Source organism: Candoia aspera, chromosome 2 (assembly GCF_035149785.1).
Source record: "Candoia aspera isolate rCanAsp1 chromosome 2, rCanAsp1.hap2, whole genome shotgun sequence".
Lineage (NCBI taxonomy): Eukaryota > Metazoa > Chordata > Lepidosauria > Squamata > Boidae > Candoia > Candoia aspera.
In genome coordinates this window covers 20,270,285-20,293,732 of record NC_086154.1, presented here as the reverse complement: position 1 = coordinate 20,293,732, position 23,448 = coordinate 20,270,285, and positions in this window count along the sequence as shown.

Below are 23,448 nucleotides of genomic sequence, written 5' to 3'. Positions count from 1 at the left end.
TCAAGGACGTCGTTGATTCTCACAAGCTTCGAGGCACCCTCCAGTATCTGGTCCGATGGAAACACTTTCCTCATCCTGAATGGGTGTCTGCCCGCCATGTTAATGCTCCTGATTTAGTTCGCCATTTCAACCTTGCTTACCCTTTGAAGCCTGCAGCTTAGTATTTTCTTTCTTTTGGGGGGGCAGTATGTCATGTTCACTGTTTCAAAGTACAGTATACATCATAACATTTCACATGCCATGGCGCTGACGCGCGTTGCTATTTGGGAAGGAGCTGCTCTGAAACCTTGTACCAAGCTCTGTATCTGTGTTCATTACAATGGAATGTGTTTGGGTTATGTTGTCATGACCTTGTTGCAAGGCACAAAGAGCCTCACAACGTGGATCATGATCATTAAGGAAAAGGGGAAGGAGATAATCAAACCAGGGATTAACGCAAGCACCCAAAGGCACCCACACCCATGGACCCATAAGCAACTGAAAGGAGAGACGTCAGAGGAATGAAGATAAGAAGCACATGGTGCCCCGGAGGACACAACCGTCGCAGGGAGACAAAGAAGACACCGGGGAAAACGCCCAGGCAGCCATCAAGGGTCCCATCAAGAGGGATCGAGGCATTGAGGGGTGGGGAAGCCCGGGGCAACACAGGAGGGTATAAAAGGGGCACCCTCACACTACCTACCCCGTTCCCGTTTTTCGTTCTGTCAGCCATCCTTCCAATAAACCGGAAATCCTTAATACCCATTAAGTGAGTCTGTGTCTTATTGCGGAGTGAGACTGACCCTGACATATGTGCTCTGTTCAAGGACGTTTCTCGCAGACCATCAGAAACCGTTAGGAGCACCTGGGATTGTGAACTTGGGAAGATTCTACGGGGGGAGGGATTTCATTTGCAGCAAGAGTTTTTAGCTTGCATTTGGCGCGCTTTTATCATTCTCAGCTTTCTCTGTGATCCTGCATACTATTCTTTAATAAATCAGATATCTTTGAATTCCTGCTCATGAGTCTGATAGTGTTTTAGAATAGGCAACCGTTACAGCCAGGCTGAATGAATCACAATTAAGATTGCCGAGAGAAATATCAACAACCTCAGATATGCGGACGATACCACCCTAATAGCAGAAAGTAAAGAGGAACTTCACCTTGATGAGGGTGAAAGAGGACAGTGCAAAAGCTGCCTTTACATTCAACATTAAAAAAAACTAAGATCATGGCATCTGGCCCTATCACTTCCTGGCAAATAGAAGGGGAAGAAATGGAAGCAGTGACAGATTTTATTTTCTTGGGCTCCAAGATAACTGCAGACAGTGATGGCAGTCGTGAAATTAAAAGACACTCCTTGGGAGGAAAGCTATGGCAAACCTAGACAGCATATTAAAAAGCAGAGACATCGCCTTGCCAACAAAGGTCTGTATAATCAAAGCTATGGTTTTTCCAGTAGTGATGTATGGCTGTTTGAGTTGGACCATAAGGAAGGCTGAGTGCCAAAGAATTGATGCTTTCGAACTGTGCTGGAGAAGACTCTTGAGAGTCCCTTGGACTGCAAGGAGGTCAAATCTGTCAGTCCTACAGGAAATCAACCTGACTGTTCATTGGAAGGACAGATACTGAAGCTGAAGCTCAAATACTTTGGCCACCTAATGCGAAGAGAGGACTCACTGGAAAAGACCCTGATGCTGGGAAAGACAAGGCAACAGGAGAAGGGGACAGCAGAGGATGAGATGGTTGGATAGCATCACCGATGCAATAAACATGAATTTGAGCAAACTCTGGGAGACAGTGGAGGGCAGGAAGGCCTGGCGTGCTATGGTCCATGGGGTCACGAACAGTCAGACATGACGTAACAACTGAACAACAAAAAGACCTTTTCTAAGTGGATCCAAAACTCACTAAATAAGTTTGACCTGGTTCACACACTTTATGCCAGAAATTATGGTTTACAGTTCTCAATGGCTGTAGTCACACAATATGTAAAAGCAAACAAAATCACATTATGATTTAGTGTAATCTGTGAACTCAGTAAAAAAAAAAATCCCTGTTAAAGTTACCCAGACCTGCTTTCTCCTTCTTCCATTTCTTTCTCTCCAGTTTGACTTGTGCTTTCTGTCTGGGGCCATTGGCTAGAACATGGCCATCAAAGTGGACAGATTGACAATATTCAGACATACAGTACTGGGTCAGGGAGGGATTAGAAAGGTAGATTAACTTTGCCTGGTTAGCTATGTCCAAGCACAAGAGGGAAAGAGGATTGTCCTACATATCCACCTACCAAAACAGCTTAGAACAGCCCCAAACAATAAGCTGTTCCATCTCTGTAGAATTGATCCTACCTGTAGATTTTAAGCATTTTCCCCATTTTGGAGGGAGGAAAACTAGAAGAAAATTACAGCTTCCCAGCCTCCTTGGTGGGAGTTGGGAGGACTTCGAAAATGGCCAGTCTCCAATTGACTAGATCATCCCTGATTTCTGCCCTGCCAGGCTGAAAGCTGACTCATTCAGGTGTATCGTGCAAACATAGGCATGAGCTTGTAGGCCATCTTGGTGATTAGAGCAGCTGCAAATCATGGGTAATAATAATCTTTCTCTCCATGAAGCAAACAAGCTTTTCCTCAAGATAGCCATAGATCAAGGGCAGTCAACAGCACAACACTGCCAGTGTTCCCCCCGACCCTGTCAGCTGTCAAGCCTCCCACTCAGACCTGATTAGGCCTATCATGGAAATCTTCTTGTAAGTGCCCTCTAGGAGCCAGTCTCCCCGACAAGGAAAGTGAGCAGTAGAACTATGTGGTTATACAGTTGTAACCTGTACTTATATGGATCCATGGCGCTTGACTGAAGTAAATTTTAATTGAACCAAATGTCTGTACTTGCATTCCCAGATTTAAAACAAAAACAACAGAACCCCAAACACAAGAAGTCTCATACACAATTTACTGCAGTCCCATTTTCCATCATAATTGATAGGAAGACTGTTGGTTGGATTTATATTTCACCTCGCCTCTACAAGTTCAGGTCAACATAGGTAGCACTCCATCTCTCCATTTTTTTCCCACAGTAATAAACCTTTCATGCAGGTTAGATTGAAAGAGAGTGGGAAGGAGGCTTGGGTCCTCCCTGGCCTGGGTTTCTCTGCTGCTAGTACAGTACAGCACCTTAACTGCTGCATTACACTGGCTCTCCACAATTCTTTCTTGTTTACAACATTCGTGGTAAAGCAATCCAATGTTTTCCTTATTCATCAAGAGGCTGGGCACTTTAATTACTTTTCTGCAGACAATTCTAGTTTCAGGCAATAGGACAACAGCTATGGCCTACTCAGAGATTACAGGATTGAAGGATGTAACCCTGCAATAGCATTGCAAATGTAATAAACATTAGAGATATAGAAAATTAACTTCCCACCATCTTACAATTTATTGTATGTATTTCTGAGCAATGTAACAACAATTGTTCTTAGAATCATAGGAATCATAGAATCATAGGGTTGGAAGGGACCTTGGTGGTCTTCTAGTCCAACCCCCTGCCCAAGGCAGGAATCCTCATACCATCTTGGACAAATGGTTGTCTAATCTTTTCTTGAAAACCTCCAGTGATGGAGCACCCACAACTCCTGGAAGCAAGCTGTTCCACTGCTTAATACTTCTCACTGTCAGGAAATTCTTCCTTATTTCTAGGTTGGATCTCCCTCTGACAAGCTTCTACCCATTGCTTCTTGTCCTATCCTCAGGTGCTATGGAGAATAAACCGACACCCTCTTCCCTGTGGCAGCCCTTCAGGTATTGGAAGACTGCTATCATGTCTCCCCTCAAGTCTACTTTTCATTAAGCTAAGCATACCTAGTTCCTTTAGCCGTTCTTCATAGAATTTAGCCTCCAGACCCCTTATCATTTTTGTTGCTCTTCTCTGCCCTCTTTCTAGGGCCTCAGCATCTTTTATGCTTTTATGCTTTCTTATTACAGTTGTTACTGTTGTTCTGGTCCTCCTCCTACCCACCCCCCACATTTTTTTAGTGTAGCTTCTGATGGAGATATGCACAAACAGACATATAGGCACACATATGTGTATCACATGCACATATTTATTGGGAAGTCTTAAGATTGCTTTCATCTGGAATTGGCAAGCTTAGGTTGACAAGATAGGAAGCTAAGCACTTCACAGATTTTTTGTCTTTTCTGTCAACATTTCCAATTTTGTGGGGGAATCATCTTAAATTGAGGGTCATATTTTTCAGTAAATACAGTAGTAGTAGACTTCTAATGATATTCCCATAACATCAGTTCTGTAAGGCTGGTTGCACTGAAAGGACGTTGGTCCAAAGTCATTAGGTGGGTTTCATGGCTGATTATGGATTTAAACTTGGGTCCATAGGACTTAGTCCAACATTCTGACCCCTAAACCACGTTAGTTATCCATGTACGCACATATATACACACATCCATGTACACACCAAAACACAGAGTACACCTTAGACCCTGAACATACAAAAAACCCCTGTAATGGTTTGTGGGAAAGACCTTGGGAGATGGGTGCTGCCTAGGGAACGGTCAGATAAGGAGGGCATAGCCTACAGCTGCATAAGGGGAAGAGAAAGAGATTCAGAAGGGACCCTCCCTAACTTCTCAGACTGTAAAAGAGATGGTGGGAGATTTGTGCTTTCATCCTTGCAAGATTCTGTTAATGTAGCCTTACAATAAAGTAATATAGTTCATCTGGACGTGTTTCCTGTCTTGTCTGCCTGGGAAGGTTGACATCCCCAATCAACATCATCTAACTTGAGCAATAAAATCACTTATGTATGACCCAGGAATAAAACACAAATTGGGAAATCTCTGTTAGCAACTTCAATAGCTCAAGAGAGGAAACACAATCATTCAGATGATAGGGCCTGTCTAAATAGCTAGGTGATAACAGATTTTCTAAATGTGAAAGAGCTATTTGACTATCTAGTGGAATGCTGTTCTACAGGATGGCAGCAATAGACAAAGCATGCTTCTGCAGCTCCTGCAGATGGCACTCCTTGAGCAAGGGGATGGGGAAACGGGTTAACTCTCCTTGATCTAATTGGGTGGGCAGATGTTATTGGGATAAGGCAGCCCCATTAATATCCAGACCCTGAACCATGGAGGGTTTAAGTTTGATAACCGGCGCCTTGAATTGCACCCTGAAGCCAACAGGTTACCAGTGCAGCTCCCACAACAGCTGTGTTATATCAGCATGGCAAGAGGTGCCTATGACTACTCAGGCAGCTGCACTCTGGATCAGCTGCAGCTTCCAAATGCTCTTCAAGGGCAAACCCATGTAGAGCACATTGCAATAGTCCAATTGAGAGGTGGCTAATGACTGAGTGACTGGAAACAAAGCCTTCCCTTCCAGGAAGAGTTGCAACTGGTGCACCAATTATGACATTTGGATGATCCTTTGGAATAGGAAGCTTTTGTTCTCTTGATGATGCCTAGATGGGGTCATTACTTGGATTTAATAAGAGACTTCAGTCTTGGGATTTGACAACCAAGTACATTATGCTGCCACAGAGACATTTACAAATAAATCCATGCTTTTATGTCACTCTGTTGGCATCTAGTGTTCCATCCTGAAAGGACTTTGTTAAGGCACGTTCTATTCATTCTACTTTGGTCATCATATTTCCTTCTGTCAACCTTACTCAAGAATTGCCCTGCCCACCTACCCTTCGTATTTACCATATAGCCTTTTGTTAACAAAGGGACTGCAAATGTTATTTTTAATAAATCAGAACATTCCACTCATGCAATCCCTTCTGTTGGGATAAGTTCTGTTGGTTTTCATTCCCATGGTTGCCACACAAAACAACACATAATACAGTACTCTCTGGGGGGAAAAACATTTTGTGACCTGTCTCTTCCACCCCCCTCCTCCTTCACTTACTAGCTGGATTTTCCTGTTTTATTCTGTATACTGGCCAAACTAGATGAAATGGAAGGATTCTGCAAATGGAGTTCCCAACACCTCCCTTTTTCTCTCTCTGTTTAATGAAGTAGCTGTGGGAGCGGTGTCATGTTCACTGTTTCAATGTGCACTGTACATCGTAACGTTTCACATGCCATGGCGCTGACGCGCGTTTCTGTTGAGCTGCTGTGAAACCTTGTGCCAAGCTCTGTATCTATGTTCATTACAATGGAATGTGTTCGGGTTATGTGCTCTGCTCAAGGACTTTTCCCGCAGACCATCAGAAGCCGTTAGGAGCACCTGGGATTGTGAGCTTGGGAAGATTCTATGGGGGGAGGGATCTCATTTGTACCGAGGGTTTTTTAGTTTGCATTTGGCGCGCTTTTTTTGGCGCGCTTTTTTCTTTCTCAGCTTTCTTTGTGATCCTGCATACTTGTCATGATCACCGTTGCGATGCTTGTGACATCGCAACGGCTCGCATGACAATGCAGGGAAATGGGTCCCTGGCGGATTAAGGGAAAAGGCAACTAGGTAACAAAACAGAGCAACAGGTGCTGGCAACAAAGTATCAACTCTAGCCGGAGGCACAGAAGAGAAAGATACAATGTTGCAAAGAAAGCAATTGACAAGACCAGACCAAGAGGCGCGCCCGAGCTGTCAATGAGATTTCGAACCTGATCGCCCGGCAATGAACCATCACCGGCCAGGGAAGCAATCAAGGAAACACCCGGAGCACAGGAGGGGCTCCACAACCCCTCACTTACCGACGATGAAACTGACGGGGCTCGGGGGCGCACCCGGAGTAAGAAGGGGTGGAGCGCTGACCGGCGAGGGCTATTTAAATCCCGTTCCAGCACGCTCCACTCACTCTCAGCTTTCTTAAAGGGCACGCATACTGTTACTCGAATAAATCCAGAACCTAAGCCTACACTAGCATCTGTGTTTTTACTGGGTAGCAGGCAGAGCCTGACATAAAGCTGAGAGTCACCAAACCAAATTCGCCAAGCTCCACCGGACGAAAATTTTCCGCGGGAGAGATCCACTGGCGAAAACGGAACCGGGGACGGCAATGGAGCCAGCACTTCGCACCAGAGGCGTGAAGGACAGCCCGCAAGAGGCAGAGGCGACCCGACAGCTGCTGGAGGCGGCGCACCTGAAATGGGACACGGGCACCCTCCCTGCCCACACCGCACCCCAGTTCCAGACCTGGAGCTCCAACCCAGATGGGAGAGCCCCGACGGAAGACGAAGTCGGGGGCCAGCAACTCCTCACATGGGCCAGCGGAGCAGGACCCTGGACGGGAACACCCTGCTCCACCTGGAGGCTCCACTACCCCCAAACGCCTGAGCAGGAAGGCACAAGACTACAGACCGGACAGCATCTGGCAGCACCGACGTCGGACGACCAGGGCACACCAGACAGGGTCACGGCCCTGGAAGCCAAGGTACGAGACCTGGAACACATGCTCCAGTCCCTGACATTGGCAGACCAGGGCATGCCAGACAAGGTCACGGCCCTGGAAGCCAAGGTATGAGACCTGGAACACATGCTCCAGTCCCTGTCATCGATAGTAGGCGAGCGCTCAAAGACTGAGGCGGCACAGGGGGCAAGAGGGGATCGGGGCACCCTACCCACCCCGTCAACAATCCCGAGCGGAAGGGGCCAAGCACGAGACTCTGTCGCAGGGCTTCGTGGCCCCAGGCCAGTGGGGGCCATCCCTCACCACCCACAGATAGGGGTCCCGCAAATTGGGGGGTTCGCCAAAGACTTCCCCATAAAATTTGATGGGGACCCCACGAACCTGTCCTTCTTTCTCACGAATGTGAGGGACTACATGGCCCAATACGGCCATTCCTTCAGCACAGAAGCAGCCAAAATCTCAGCAGTGGCCACCAAGCTCAAAGCCAGGGCTGCGGATTGGTACGTGCAGATGTCCAAGTCCGGAGCCCCAGCCCTGGCCAATTTCCACGACTTCCTAGCTGAGCTGAAACATTACTTCAAGGACCCCCTGGTGAAGGAAAGGGCCAAGAGCACACTTCAAGCGCTTCGCCAAGGAAGAAAAACAGTGGCTGACTACGCCCTCGAGTTCAAGGTCCTCACAGGCAAAATCACGGAATGGTCTGAGGCCACCTTGATCGACATGTTCAAGCGTGGCCTTAACCGGGAGGTGCTACAATGGGCACTCAACAGGGACGACACAGCCTCCCTTCACGGGTGGATTTGCCTAGCCAGAAAAGTGGAGCACGCTTAGCGCACGTTCCTGCTCACGACCGCAGATGACAAAATCCCTCCCAGCACAAGAAGACCAGTCCCACAGTCGGGCCCGACCTGGCATGCAGACCAACAATGGAGGCTTGCCCGCGGGCAATGTACCAGGTGTGGGAAGATGGGCCACCGAGCGGTGGACTGTTTCAAAGACAGGACAACGGATCGCCCACCCAGACCAACACCGAAGACGCCGCACAAGCCATCCAACCCCCCCAGACGTCTGACAGGAGCGCTAGCAACCCCAGATGAGGACGCGGATGCCTACCTCGCAGGGGACGCGATCGACGCCCAAGAACAGCCAGCGGAAAATGCCCCCCACCTGCTCTAAGCAGCGCCGCTGGGCAGGTGGTGAAGAAGGGGTGCAACAACCCCAGGGTGAGTGACGATTGCTCCATCCTGGCAGGGACAATTGAACTCCCGTATGGCTCTAGAGCCATCACGGTCGAGGCTCTGGTGGACTCTGGGTGCTCCAGAAATCTGATCCACCCAGACATTGTCGCCGCACTAAAGCTGCCCTGCTCCCCCCTCCCTAAACCGCTGGCGTTCCAACAACTCGACGGCTCTACAGCGGGGGGGGGGGGGACCAGCCACCCAGAGGACCAGAAAGGTCACCCTGACAATGGGCACCCACAAGGAATCAGACTTTGTGATAACCCAGGTAGGGAAACCCATAGTAGTGCTGGGGATCCCCTGGCTTGCACGCCACAACCCACACATAGATTGGAGGACACGCTCCATCACGTTCAAAGACGGGGTCTACCAGGCACCGACACCAGACAAACCATCTGCTCTGACGGTGGGGAGGGCAGAGGTCGTCGACCAAACCCACGACCCCCCCCCAGAAGGAATGCCGGAGCAATACGTGGACTTTGCAGATGTCTTCGGAGAAGAGGAGGCGGACCAATTACCCCCCCACCGCAAGACGGACTGCACAATTGAACTGCTCCCAGACGTCCCATTACCCAAGCCCAAGATCTACCCCATGACCCAGAGAGAATTAGCGGCGCTGCGGGAATTCTTGGACAAAAACCTCTCCAGGGGCTTCATAGAACCAGCGAACTCGCCGGTTGGAGCACATGTCCTATTTTGGGAAAAGAAGGACGGCACCCTGAGACTATGCACCAATTACCGCGGATTAAATTCCACTTCCCTATCCAACAAATACCCCCTACCCCTCATAAAGGACATGCTGGCACACTTGTCAAAGGGAAGGGTGCTTTCCAAACTCGACCTCCACGAGGCGTATTACAGAATCCACATCAGGGAGGGGGACAAGTGGAAAACGGCATTCAACTGCCCCTTGGGCTCCTTCCAATACAAGGTACTGCCATTCGGTCTGGCGGGGGCCCCGGGGTTCTTCATGCAACTCATCAACGAGGTGCTGCATGAACATCTATTCAAGGGCGTACTGGTTTACCTGGATGATGTCCTCATCTACATGAGGACGCAGAGGGAACACGAGAGGTTAGTGAGGCAAGTTCTCACTAAGCTCCAGAAAGCCAAACTCTACGCGAAGCTGTCCAAGTGCAAATTTCACAAGTCGCGCTTGGACTACTTAGGGTACAGAATCTCTGACAAAGGCGTAGAGATGGACCCCATGAAGGTTCAGGCAGTTTTGAGCTGGGAACGCCCACGCACCAGGCACCAGCTTCAAAGCTTCCTCGGGTTCGCGAACTTCTATAGGTCCTTCGCGAGGGGGTTCGCGGAAATTGCCCTGCCCTTAACCGATTTGCTCAAGACCAAAGGCATCAGGGAGACGCGCAAGGTCAAAAACCCAGGGGCCGTACTTAATTGGACTCCTGCCTGTCAAACCGCGTTTGACAGGCTAAAAGCGCTGTTCACAGCGGAGCCAATTCTAGCTCACCCGGACCCCAAACGGCCTTTTGTGGTGCAGGTGGATGCCTCTGACTTCTCAATAGGCACCATACTGCTGCAAAAGGATTCCGCTGGAATCCTGAAGCCATACGCCTATCTCTCGAGGAAATTCTCAGAGACAGAGAGGCGCTGGCACGTGTGGGAAAAGGAAGCATTTGCGGTTAAAGCAGCACTGGAGGCTTGACGTCACCTTTTGGAAGGGGCAACTTGCCCATTTGAGGTCTGGACAGACCACTGCAACCTCGAGGCACTCCGTACGCCCCGGTGCCTCAGTCCCAAACAAATACGCTGGGCTCAGTTCTTCAGCCGGTTCAACTTCCAGCTGAAGTTCATACCAGGCAAAAAGAACTTCCTGGCAGACGCACTCTCCCAACTGCCCCAGGATGCGGAGCCTATCTCCAACATCGTAGGGACGGTGCTCTCTGATTCCCAGCTGGGTATAGCAGCTGTCACCCGGGGACGCGCTCGGAGACAGCCTGCCCCCCCCTCACAAACAACTATGGCACAACCTGCCCCTAGACGCAGGCAACCTCAAATGCCAGGTGGGTTATGGGCAGATTTTACAACGGCGCTAAAATCTGACCCCTGGTTCCTCGCCAACCCCAACAAGGTCACTATGGAACAGGACCTCGCATGGGCGGAGGGAAGGTTATATGTACCGGACTCACAATGGCAGGCGATCCTCAACAGATCGCATGACAGCAAACAGGCTGGTCACTTCGAGTTCTTGAAAACCCTACACCTGACTCGGAGACAGTTTTGGTGGCCCTCGCTGAGGAAGGACATCAAGACGTATGTGGCGTCCTGCCCAGTGTGCGCTATGGCTAAGCGACCGGCTGGCAAACCCCAGGGGCAATTGACAAGACCAGACCAAGAGGCGCGCCCGAGCTGTCAATGAGATTTCGAACCTGATCGCCCGGCAATGAACCATCACCGGCCAGGGAAGCAATCAAGGAAACACCCGGAGCACAGGAGGGGCTCCACGACCCCTCACTTACCGACGATGGAACTGACGGGGCTCGGGGGCGCACCCGGAGTAAGAAGGGGTGGAGCGCTGACTGGCGAGGGCTATTTAAATCCCGTTCCGGCGCGCTCCACTCACTCTCAGCTTTCTTAAAGGGCACGCATACTGTTACTCGAATAAATCCAGAACCTAAGCCTATGCTAGCATCCGTGTTTTTACTGGGTAGCAGGCAGAGCCTGACAATACTATTCTTTAATAAATCAGATATCTTTGTGATCCTGCTCATGAGTCTGATGGTGTTTTAGAATAGGCAACCATTACATAAAGCTGAGAATCACCAAAGTTGTACCGTTAGCTCCTACCAAGATTAGTTTCTTGTGAGGGAAAATAGTTAACGATGGCCGAGTCCAAGCTCACGACCGGGGGACTTGAGGAGATGGCTAGCTTGATGCCTGAGTTGGCGGTCAAGAGCAGAGAACTGAGCCTCACCCCAGAACCTTCAGATTTCCGGGAGGAATCGAGTTCCAGCCCTGAGGTGGAGGAATCCGACGATGGGAGAGAACCAGAGCAACCAGCACCCAGCGAATCGCCCGCAGAATTGATCACCTGGGATGAAATGGGAGAACCCCAGCCAGGGGCATCCCAGGCGTCCTGGAAGTATTGGTTCCCACTGACCCCAGACGTAGAATCTACCACGGTATCAACAGGGAGACAGCCTAACACGCGAGGGAGGGAGGAATCTCAAACCCCTGAAAGGCTAAGAGTGGTGGAGGCCAAAATAGAATCGATGGAGTACATGCTAAGAAACCTGTCTCTATCATGGGGGGGCAGCTGAGGCGCGAAGGAGATTCCAGCTCCATGCAATCATCCTCCATCCCCTCACCCGGACCGCTGGTGGAGCAGGGCCGGAGACGGCTCTGGAATGAATCTTCACCCCGCAGAGTTCGACCACCAGCATCCCCACCCTGAGGAGGGAGAGCTACTGTAACCTGGGGCCCAACCACTCAAGCAGCCGCTGATTCAGCTCCAACAGGAGTGGGGGTGAAAGACTTTCCTGTCAAGTTTGATGGGGATCCAACCAAGTTATCTTTCTTTCTCACTAATGCTAAAAGTTACATGAGGCAGTTTGGACCATACTTCCCTTCCGAAGAGGCTAAAATAACTGCCATTGCCACCATGTTGAAGGGACGAGCGGCTGACTGGTATGTTCAATTAAGTGAGACTGACTCCCCTGAGCTTGAGTATTTTGAGGACTTCATGTGGGCTCTAAAGCTGCATTTTGAGGATCCTCTAGCCAAGGCAAGAGCTAAAAAGGCACTGAAGGATCTTACCCAGGGCCAACTGTCTGTAGCTGATTATGCCCTGGGGTTTAAGGCTTTAGCTGGGAAAATCCCCAACTGGTCTCAGTCAACCTTAATAGAACGGTTTAAAGAGGGACTCAACCGGGACATCCTGCGGTGGGCGTTGTGTAGGGACAACCCAGAGTCATTGTATGAATGGATCTGTCTGGCCGGCAAGGCTGAGCACACCCAGCATACCTTCATGCAAACCAAACAACCTGAAAAACAACCAGCCACCATGAGGGGACCCCGAAGTGCCGCAACTGCTGCCTGGCCAAGCTATAGAGCCTGGGAAGAGGAGGGAGATCGGCGCTATGTGAGGGGTCAGTGTCTACAATGCGGAAAAGAAGGGCATCGAGCAGCTGATTGCCCAAAAGCCAAGGCTGGAGATTGAGCGGGCAAGCTGCTGGCCAAATCGCCGCCCCCCTCACAGCAGATGACAGCAGCCAAGGGGGCAGCCGATGCTGAGGAAGTGTTCTACTTCTCGGGAGAGGCTGAAAATGACTCTAAGGAGCCGTCGTAGAGAATTAATAACTGAGAGTTAAACAAGCCCTCTGAACTGAGTCTGGAAACAAACCAGCAAGTAACCTCTGAAGACATTTTTTACTAAGTAATGAATGTTTAAAATTTGCAGCATCTTTAATGTTATGTCTATTGCCCTGTCCTATCATTTATTTATTATTTATTTATTTAATCAAATGTATACACTGCCCATCTCACTATGCAAGTGACTCTGGGCAGCTTACAAATAAAAGGTCATTAAAACCATTATAAAAAGTACAAAAAAATACAAAATTAAAAGAGAAAAGCTAAAATGTATATAGCATTATTTGATATAATGCTCCAATATCAAAAGAACATATCTCTGGTGAAACTCTTTCATTTTCAGAATTTCAGAGTTTATTTACTGAAAAAAAAAAGTCCTGTGCCAATATTCCAATACAGTCTAATCTTGGAAATCGCCACACTGGGAAGAGGTAGTTTGAGTCTGAAACAACAACATTTCAGGCTAAACCAGCTACCCTGGTTGATTGGGGTGTCATCCAAACAGGGACAAGAGTGGTTCTGGAGTTTAACTGTCTCTTTCATCTCCTGAAATAGGGTTGCATCATGACTGGCCTTCTAAAGGACCTGGCTTGTCTAGGCACTACCTCACTCTGACACATGACCTCGCCCAGCAGCTTCATGTATATGTTAAATAGGAGAGGAGAGAGTGCCAGGCCTTGGGGCCTTGGGTTAGATCTCTCACCTCCAGCAACACTGACTGGAACCAGCTTTGAAGGAAGGAGGAGAACTGCTGTGCCTCCCACTCCTCCCAACCCCATAAGCTGCTCCAGAATGATACTACGATGAATGGTATGGAACACCACCAAGAGATCCAGAAAGGCAAGAATGGGTGTCCCACCCCCATCCAAAGCCCTCCGAAGGTTATCCACAAGCATGATCAATGCTGTTTTGGTACTGTAACCCAACCTGAAATCAGATTGAAAATGGTCCAAATAATCCACCTTGTTCAGGGAAGCAAACCACCCTCTCAATAAACTTCCCCCAAGAGGGATGGTTAGATTGTTGGATCCAAGGATGGGTTCCTGAGAAGACAGGCCACTACCTCTTTCACAGCAGGTGGAACCTTCTCCTCCTGCAAAGAAGCATTCACCACAGCTTGGATCCAACCATATGTCACCTCCCCGGAGGCCTTAACACACCAGAAGGGACATGGATCTAAAGAAGTGGGCAGGATCCTTCAGTCACAACTCATTGACTCAAGGTTCCTGTCTACTTCCTCAGGATCAACAGGCTGGAACTTCTCCCAGAGAACCAAGCAGTACTATATCTCATTCAATTCCATAGGACCTGCCCAGCCAGAGTCCAACTTCAGTTGGATCCAAGTTCAATAGATGCTTAGAGTAGTCCTCACAGCAACATTTCAGGAGTTTCCCAGCCCCCTTACCAAAGAGGGACCTACTCACTTGAAATAACTGCTGACTGGCTACTTACAGACACAATAAGAACAAAGAATAAGCCCATTTTGTTGTTCTTGTTGCTACAAGGTAAGCCTTAATAAAGGTTTAACCTGTCCTTGATTAGATTTTTCTCTTCCTCTTCTTCCAAATGCCTTTAGGCATCTCTTGCATAGTTTCATTTCACAGAGTTCCTCTGAAAACCAGGGGAGGCTCCAGGATCCACAGACCCAGAGTCCACACAGCATGATCTGATCCAAGACTATTGTTACCTGCTCATTCTGAGCTGCAACCCAGGCCTCGGTCAGGTCATGCACAGAGCTTCAGGGGAAGTCACCTGGGGTCAAGTGATCAAATAGTTCCTTCCTCTCTGCAGAGAGGATTAGCTACAGAGAACTCCACGGCTAAGAGGGAGTGATCTCTCCATAACAAGGGACTGATGTCAGTATTCCCCAACAACAAATCACATTACCACTACCCTGAAATAAAGACCAGATCAATTGTGTGACACACACACACAAAAACCATATACATCGGGCTGTCAGTAATCTGGATCAGATTATTAATAACCTGTCATGGTAGCCATCATCTCCTGGTTGATGGGGGCAAGTTAAAGACCCCAAGAGCCATAAACCTGAGAAACTCCACCACTAACTCAGCCACAGAATTGAGGTGTATGAGCGGGGAAGGTGCAACACAGCAGGGAGCCTGGTACAGAAGCAACAACCCCAGCTGATTCCTCCAGCCCAATTTCACAAACAGGGTTACACGTCCAGCTCCAGTACTGTGCAAAAGTTTTAGGCAGGTGTGAAAAAATGCTGTAAAGGAAGAATGCTTTCAAAAATACAGTACATACTGTAATTGTTTATCAATTTACAAAATGCAAAGTGAGAGAACAGAAGAGAAATCCACATCAAATCAATATTTGGTGTGACCACCCTTTGCCTTCAAAATAGCATCAATTCTTCTAGGTGCACTTGCACACAGTTTTTGAAGGAACTCAGCAGGTAGGTTGTTCCAAACATCTTGGAGAACTAACCACAGAACTCCTGTGGATGTAAGGAGTATTAGGTATGTTTGCCACAAATAAATAAATAAATAAATAGTCCCTGGAGAGTCCATTTGGTCTAGCGGTTAAGGTACCAGGCTAGAAACCAGGAGACTGTGAGTTCTAGTCCCGCCTTTGGCATGAAAGCCGGCTGGGTGACCTTGGGCCAGTCACTCTCTCTCAGCCCAACTCACCTCACAGGGTTGTTGTTGGGGGAAAAATAGGAGGAGGAAGGAGTATTAGGTATGTTTGCCACAAATAAATAAATAAATAGTCCCTGGAGAGCCCGTTTGGCCTAGTGGTTAAGGCACCAGGCTAGAAACCAGGAGACTGTGAGTTCTAGTCCCGCCTTTGGCATGAAAGCCGGCTGGGTGACCTTGGGCCAGTCACTCTCTCTCAGCCCAACTCACCTCACAGGGTTGTTGTTGAGGGAAAAATAGGAGGAGGAAGGAGTATTTGGTATGTTCGCCACCTTGAGTTATTTATAAAAATAGTAAAGGTGGGACAAATAAATACAGAAATAAAAGCTCTGTCTCAGAGAACCTGATGTGCTTTCATGATAAGCCAGAGAGAAAATTTTGCCAGTAACATGGCTGGAACCCTAAGCAACATTAACTTTCTTAATAAGTAACTACTGTCCAATCTTTATTAGATTAAAAAAAACATTCCAGCTGATATACAAATGCCTATTCAACATTGATTAAATCAACAATACCAGCAGACCATGGGAGAGTTCTTAATTGTGGCGGATTTTTCAATCATGACATACCTACAATACAAAAGTCTCCTAACCTCCACCACATGCAGTCTTCTTAGACCTCACTGTTTTTTTATTTATTTATTTATTTATTTATTTATCAATTTTTTTTTTTATCGCCGCCCATCTTCCCCACATGGGGGACCCTGGGCAGTTCACAATAAAAAAATTAAAATTTCAATAAAATCATAAATACAACAATTAATCAGCATAAAATGCAATAAAATCCAAGCCATGGCAGATCTAATTCAAACCCTAAGGGCATAAAACTGGTCCCTGCAGAACTAGGGAATCAACCAGCCCCAAGAATGGCTCTTCCCCTCCCTATTTCAGGCAAGGCGACAAAACCAGGTCTTCAGCTGTTTTCTGAAATCCAGGAGGGAGGGGGCTAACCTCACTTCTGGGGGAAGGATGTTCCAAAGGGCGGGAGCTGTTGCAGAGAAGGCCCGCCTCCTGGACCCCGCCAGATGGAATTCTCTTACAGACGGGGTCCGCAACATGCCCTCTCTGCATGATCAGGTGGGACGGGCTGATGTAATGAGGGTGAGACGGTCCCATAGGTAACCTGGACCCATGCCATGTAGGGCTTTAAAGGTAATAACCAAAACCTTGAATTGGACCTGGAAGCAAACTGGAATCCAATGCAGCTTGCGCAGTAAGGGTGTTTGTGTGTGCTGATCTCGGAGCACTCATCACTGGCCGCATTTTGAACCAAGTGAAGCTTCTGGATACTCTTCAAGGGTAGCCCCATGTAAAGCGCATTGCAGTAATCTATATGGGAGATGACCAGGGCATGAGTGACTGACTGGAGGGCCTCTTGATCCAGGAAAGGGCATAACTGGTGCACAACACGAAGTTGTGCAAAGGCCCTTCTGGCCATGACTGCCACCTGCTCTTCGAGCAGGAGTCGTGAGCCCAAGAGAACCCCCAAGTTACGCAGTGCAACCCCATCCAGAACTAAAGATGGCAAATTCCTAGGAGCTGAGGGGCCATTAACCCACAGCCACTCTGTCTTACCAGGGTTCAGCTAAAGCCTGTTGTTCCCCATCCAGACCCCAACAGCCACCAGGTACCTGGAAAGGGCAGTCACAGCATCACTTACTTCCCCCGGGATGGAGATCTATAACTGAGTATCATCGGCATACTGATGATATCTCACCCCATGGGGACGGATGATCTCACCCAGCGGTTTCATGTAGATGTTAAGTAGGAGGGGAGAGAGTACTGAACCCTGCGGCACCCCACAGAGGAGGGGCTGTGGGCCCGTCCTCTCCTCCCCTACTAACACTGACTGGGACTGGCCCTGGAGAAAGGAGGTGACCCAGCATAAAACTACGCCGCCCACCCCCAATTCCCTGAGCCGACCCAACAGGATACCACATGGTATCGAAGGCCGCTGAGAGATCAAGGAGAGCTAGGATGGATGCACTCCCTCCATCCCGCCCCCCCCAGACATCATCCATAAGTGCGACCAATGCCGTTTCCATCCCATAATCGGGCCTGAAACCTGATTGAAAGGGGTCTACATAATCTGTTTCATCCAGGATCCTCTGGAGCTGCAATGCCACAACCTTCTCAACTACCTTCCCCATAAAGGGGAGGTGGGAAACTGGATGAAAATTATCCAGTATAGTAGGGTCCAGTGATGGTTTCTTGAGGAGGGGGCGCACCAGTGCCTCCTTAAAGGCTGCCGGAAACACCCCCTCCTGCAAGGATGTATTTACCATTGACTGGACCCAACCACACGTCACCTCCCGAGCTGCCTTCACCAGCCAGGAGGGGCATGGTCTAATTGGCAGGTGGTGGCATTTACAGTCCGGAGGATCCTGTCCACTTCCTCAGGTCCAAAAGGATCAAACTGTTCCCAGATAACTGGGTAAGTACGTTCCCCAGGCATCTCCACAGACCCTGTCTCATGCTTGGAGTCCAACTTAGAGCGAATCCGAGCAATTTTATCCTGCAGATGCAGGATAAATTCCTCCGCATGGCCCTGTAGATGATTTTCCAGACCCCCTTTCCCCAACAGGGATCAGGTGATCCTAAACAGAGCTGTCGGGCAGCATTCTGTGGATGCAATAGGAGTGGAGAAATACATATCCTACATTCCAGGATGGAACCCAAAGATGCCAGCAGATTCTTATTCAATAAATGAAGTAGCAGATAAGAGTCAACAGCATCATGTTGCTAAGCAATGATTCTCAGCTTCTCTGTGGATTTCTTGGTAACTATGGTGACAATAGGATGAGCATGCATATTACTCCAAATTGTGTCTTTCTTCCTTAAAAACTAGAGAGAAATTTGGTCCTTCCATCAAGGTATGCTCTAGGAAAGATGGCTGGATACAGCTCACAACAAGGGCTACTGAGACTTTCATCCCCCTCACAACTGAGTAACATTTGATGGACAGCAGCTTTTCAAAACTGGATCCTTTGCAGCAGTGTTTCTCAACATTGGCAACTTTAAGATGCTGGCTGGGGAATTCTGGGAGTTGAAGTCCACACATCTTTAAGTTGCTAAGGTTGAGAAACACTGCTTTGCAGGGTCTGGACCTGTCAACCATAACTAGAACTTTCTTTGCCCAGAGATGGTGAATAGCGCAGTATGTGGAAATAGCAGACTTTTGCCAACCATTTCATATTTTATTGACCTAGTTGCATTCACAGTGTTAATACCACTTTTGGTGTCCTGGGATGAAATAAGCTAAATGTTATGCGCAAGGACACATGTCTGGAGGAAGCCAGATGGTGTAGATCAGGGGTCCCCAATCCCTGGGCTGCGGACCAGTACCAGTCCGTGGCCTGTTAGGAACCAGTCTACACAGCAGGAGGTGAGTGGTGGGTGAGTCAGCGAATTTACAGGCTGAGCCACTGAGTGTATTTACAGCCACTCCCCATCACTTGCATTACCACCTGAGCTCCGCCTCCTGTCAGAGAAAGCAAGCCCATTGGCTGCTATCTCCAAACGGTGCAAAGAAAAAAGAATAAAAGGTTGGGAAAAAGAGGAAGCACTTGAATCATCCCGAAACCATTCCCCGACACCCCCCGGACTGTGGAAAAATTGTCTTCCACAAAATCGGTCCCTGGTGCCAAAAAGGTTGGGAACTGCTGGTGTAGGTAACTTTCTAATTATTTGTGTTAATGGCTAAGGACCCAGACTAAGGACCCAGACTTCTTGTCTCCTCATTATCAAGGCGCATTCAAACAGTTTCTTTTCTTTTCAGCAACTTTGCCCACAAAAAGTTTGCTTGTGAGGACTTAAGGCATGATCTTAGGACAGTCCTATTTAGGGCTACTTTGCTGGTTTTCCTACCTCAATCTTACGATTTTTTTTTAATCCGTTCAATTGTGTCTGATTCTCAGAGACTGCCTGGACTGGTCCCTGCCATTTTCTTGGCAAGGTTTTTTGGAAGTGGTTTGCTATTGCCTCCTTCCTAGGGCTGAGAGAAAGTGAGTGGCCCAAGGTCACCCTGCTGGCTTTGTGCCTCAGGTGGGACTAGAACTCACGGTCTCCCGGTTTCTAGCCCAATGCCTTAACCACTACACAAAACTGGCTCTCAATCTTACAATTCAGACCCCATAAATGAAATGTGGAATGGAACAGCAGCAGTCCAGAACTATATGAAACCGTGTTCTTCAGTCTCTATCAGTCCATCTTATTAATTTAGTCCAGTTGCAGACAGGGCTTTGGATGTGAAAGCAGAAATGTACAGGGTACAAATGTAGCACCCGTCTGCAGCTTCTTAAAGTAGCCACTCTTTTTCCTGGATCACATAGCCGCTGTTTAATACCAGAAAAAGGTATGAACCGTTGACCGCATTCACACATCCCCATGCTGCCCAAAGCACCATACCCCCAATAGACAGCGGCATACTTTAATTCAGCTCATCCGACTAGACAAATAAAATCTGTAAGGTATGGGAAATGAAATAAACCACACCTTACTGTTTCACAGGTAAACATATTATGAATCAGCAGAGTCCAATGTCTATTAACAATTGCATGATAGGCAGAAATTAGGCAAGTGCTGGTTTACTTAATATTTTTTTTCTGGAAAACATTAGATTCCCCAGGACTAAGATTAAAAACAGCCTGAATATTACTTTGTTGTTGTTTATTCGTTTAGTCGCTTCCGACTCTTCATGACTTCATGTACCAGCCCACGCCAGAGCTTCCTGTCGGTCAACACCCCCAGCTCCCCCAGGAACGAGTCCGTCACCTCTAGAATATCATCCATCCATCTTGCCCTTGGTCGGCCCCTCTTCTTTTTGCCTTCCACTCTCCCTAGCATCAGCATCTTCTCCAGGGTGTCCTGTCTTCTCATTATGTGGCCAAAGTAGTTCAGTTTTGCCTCTAATACCATTCCCTCAAGTGAGCAGTCTGGCTTTATTTCCTGGAGGATGGACTGGTTGGATCTTCTTGCAGTCCAAGGCACTCTCAGAATTTTCCTCCAACACCACAGTTCCAAAGCATCGATCTTCCTTCGCTCAGCCTTCCTTATGGTCCAGCTCTCACAGCCGTATGTTACTACGGGGAACACCATTGCTTTGACTATGCGGACCTTTGTTGTCAGTGTGATGTCTCTGCTCTTAACTATTCTATCGAGATTTGTCATTGCTCTTCTCCCAAGGGAATATTACTTTACTTTTGTCTTATACTGTATCTTATTAGATGAAAGTTGTTTTCACCTGTCCTAAGTTTTGGATTTAGGAAAACTACATTTCTGCTGTTAGACATTACACAGAATTACGGTATTTTTGCAAATTTCTTTTACATAATTTTTTCAACTCCACTGATGCTGTACATGAAAAGATTCTTTTCAATAAAACAAGGAGAAAAAAGCATAAATCAAGAAATTGTGATTTCTATTTGATGTTCGGCAAGACCATCTGATTGTCTTTGCTTAGCAATGTACCATTGTATGTTGATTTGGAGTAAATGTTAAAGATACAAGAGTTTAATAACAAATGCTAACAGTATGGAAATTCCCTAACAATATGAAAGTATAACTATTTTTATACTTGTCCCTCCTCTCACCAGGCATCATAGTTACACTAGAGCATGTAAGTTAAATGGATCAATATATAATTATGAGTTTTTGGCTGATTTACATGAGAGTTATGGCTATGCTCTAAACTGAGTAAAGGACAGAATTACAGCCTAGTTCAGCTGCGCTAAGATTAATTGATCTGTGCTGAATCCAAACATTACTAAGCTAAAAAGAGACAGGTAATTTGTTTGCTTTGGAGCTCCTGTTGGATTTAATGACTTAGTCCACACAGCCTTCTAAGCTTGTTTAACCATGGCTTATTGAACAAACCACAATGGTTAGATTTACCACAATATGTTAGTCTAAGACCAATCACATCCCACAAACGGCTTTGTGCAATATGCGCTTTATGACTATGTCAAAGGCATTGTGGCAAATGTGAGTGGCAGAGAGGTTCAGCTACGAAGAATACTGGCCTTGAGTACTGCTACTGTTCCCCATGGCTGAAAAGGAACTCTTCCAATGGACAGGCACCCCAGCAACATTTTGCTCAGGGTCAATAAAATCCAGATCAAATTAACAAAATCCTGTATTACAAAGATTTCTAATTAAAATAAGATACTTTTAAAAAAGATATATCTAGCAACATTTGAGGTAGACTTCAGCATACCCCCAGAGAGCTCCTATTTGCTGTTTTTGGGGTGGGAGGGAATGAATTACTCATCTTTCCAGATGCTCTAAGCATTGAATAACGCAGTATACCGCAGAGAAAGGCAATATAGTGCTGTACTTCATCTTACATAATGAGACAATGACTAACTATCCTCTTATTATGCTAATGTTGGGCATCATGAGGTAACTTATTCATATTTTAAAAGAGGCCCCCCCATTGAAAAATTATATACATGTATGGCATTTTAAAGCCAGCAACTGATATTTCATAATTTCAGAAGCAGTTTGTGCAGACTTCATTCTCTTTGTTTGGCAGAGCAGATGGAGTGTATTCGAGGAAACTAATTTAATTTCAGTTTATCCTGAATATAAAAAGCAACATCAAGAGAAATTAGCAGCAATGTTAGTCAGTTAGTAAGCTATAACAAATGGAACAGAATTCAAATTTTTCTTCTTTCCAAACAGAATCTTAAAGGAGCATTTCTATCCCAGGCAAAAAAAATGAGTCAGTCAACAATAAATACGAAATCTAAACCAAGAAAAGACTATCCTCTTCCTGTGTTTTCAAGTGAATCTATCACTCACTCACTAAATCAATTCCAGGTTCTCTTGTCTCATGAAGAGAACCTGGAATTGATATGATACCAGGGCCTTAATTTAATTGATAAGTGCCAGTGCCTGAAAGAGAAACTAGAGACGATGTGGAAAGTGAAGGCCAAAGTGGTCCCAGTGGTGGTAGGAGGACTCGAGACTGTGACTCCTAAGCTGGGAGAGTGGCTCCAACAGATCCCAGGAACAACATCAGAGCTCCCTGTCCAGAAGAGTGCAATGCTAGGAACAGCTAAGTTATTGTGCAGAACCGTCAAACTCCCAGGCCTCTGGTAGAGGACCTGAGGTTGAGGAAGACACTCACCACCCATAGGGTGGGAAGGGAATTTTTTTTTTATATGTATATATGCATGCAAGCATGCATGCATGCATGCAGTGAGGAACCTACAGAGGCACATCCATAAACCCTGCACCCTTTTCAAGATGCTCATGTAAAAAGAATCACAACTCCTGACTTTTCTTTCATAAAGTGCATTAGGTGACACAAAATGTACCACTAAATATATGACCTTAGCCTGATCCTGATCCAGCAGAGTTCATGTTCCACCATCCTGACATCAAAATCACTCCCTTCTTCTTTCTGTCCAGAAGAAGGGCTACAAAAGAATGGGATTTGGACTGAGGGCAAGGGTCTCCTCCCTTCACAAAGTTATCCCATAATAATGTGTGGTAGAGCCAAACCAGCCCTTTCACTGTATTCAATGACTCTCCCTTGATATCGGGAGAATCTGATTGTTCTTACACAGCCAAACAACTACATATTTCAAGAAAACTCAAGGGGCCACGGTGGCTCAGTGGTTAAGATGCTGAGTCAGAGGACCATTAAGGTCAGCCGCTGGGCAGTTCGAAACCCAAGAGCGCGAGCCACATGATGGAGTGATCAACTTGTCCCAGCTCTTGCTAACCTAGCAGTTCAAAAGCATGCAAATGCAAGTAGATAAAGAGGTACCACTCCGGTGGGAAAATAACAGGGACATGAAAGGAACCCCCTCGGGTGTCCCCCAGGCAATGGTGACAACACCGGCAAATCCTTTCAATGCGTC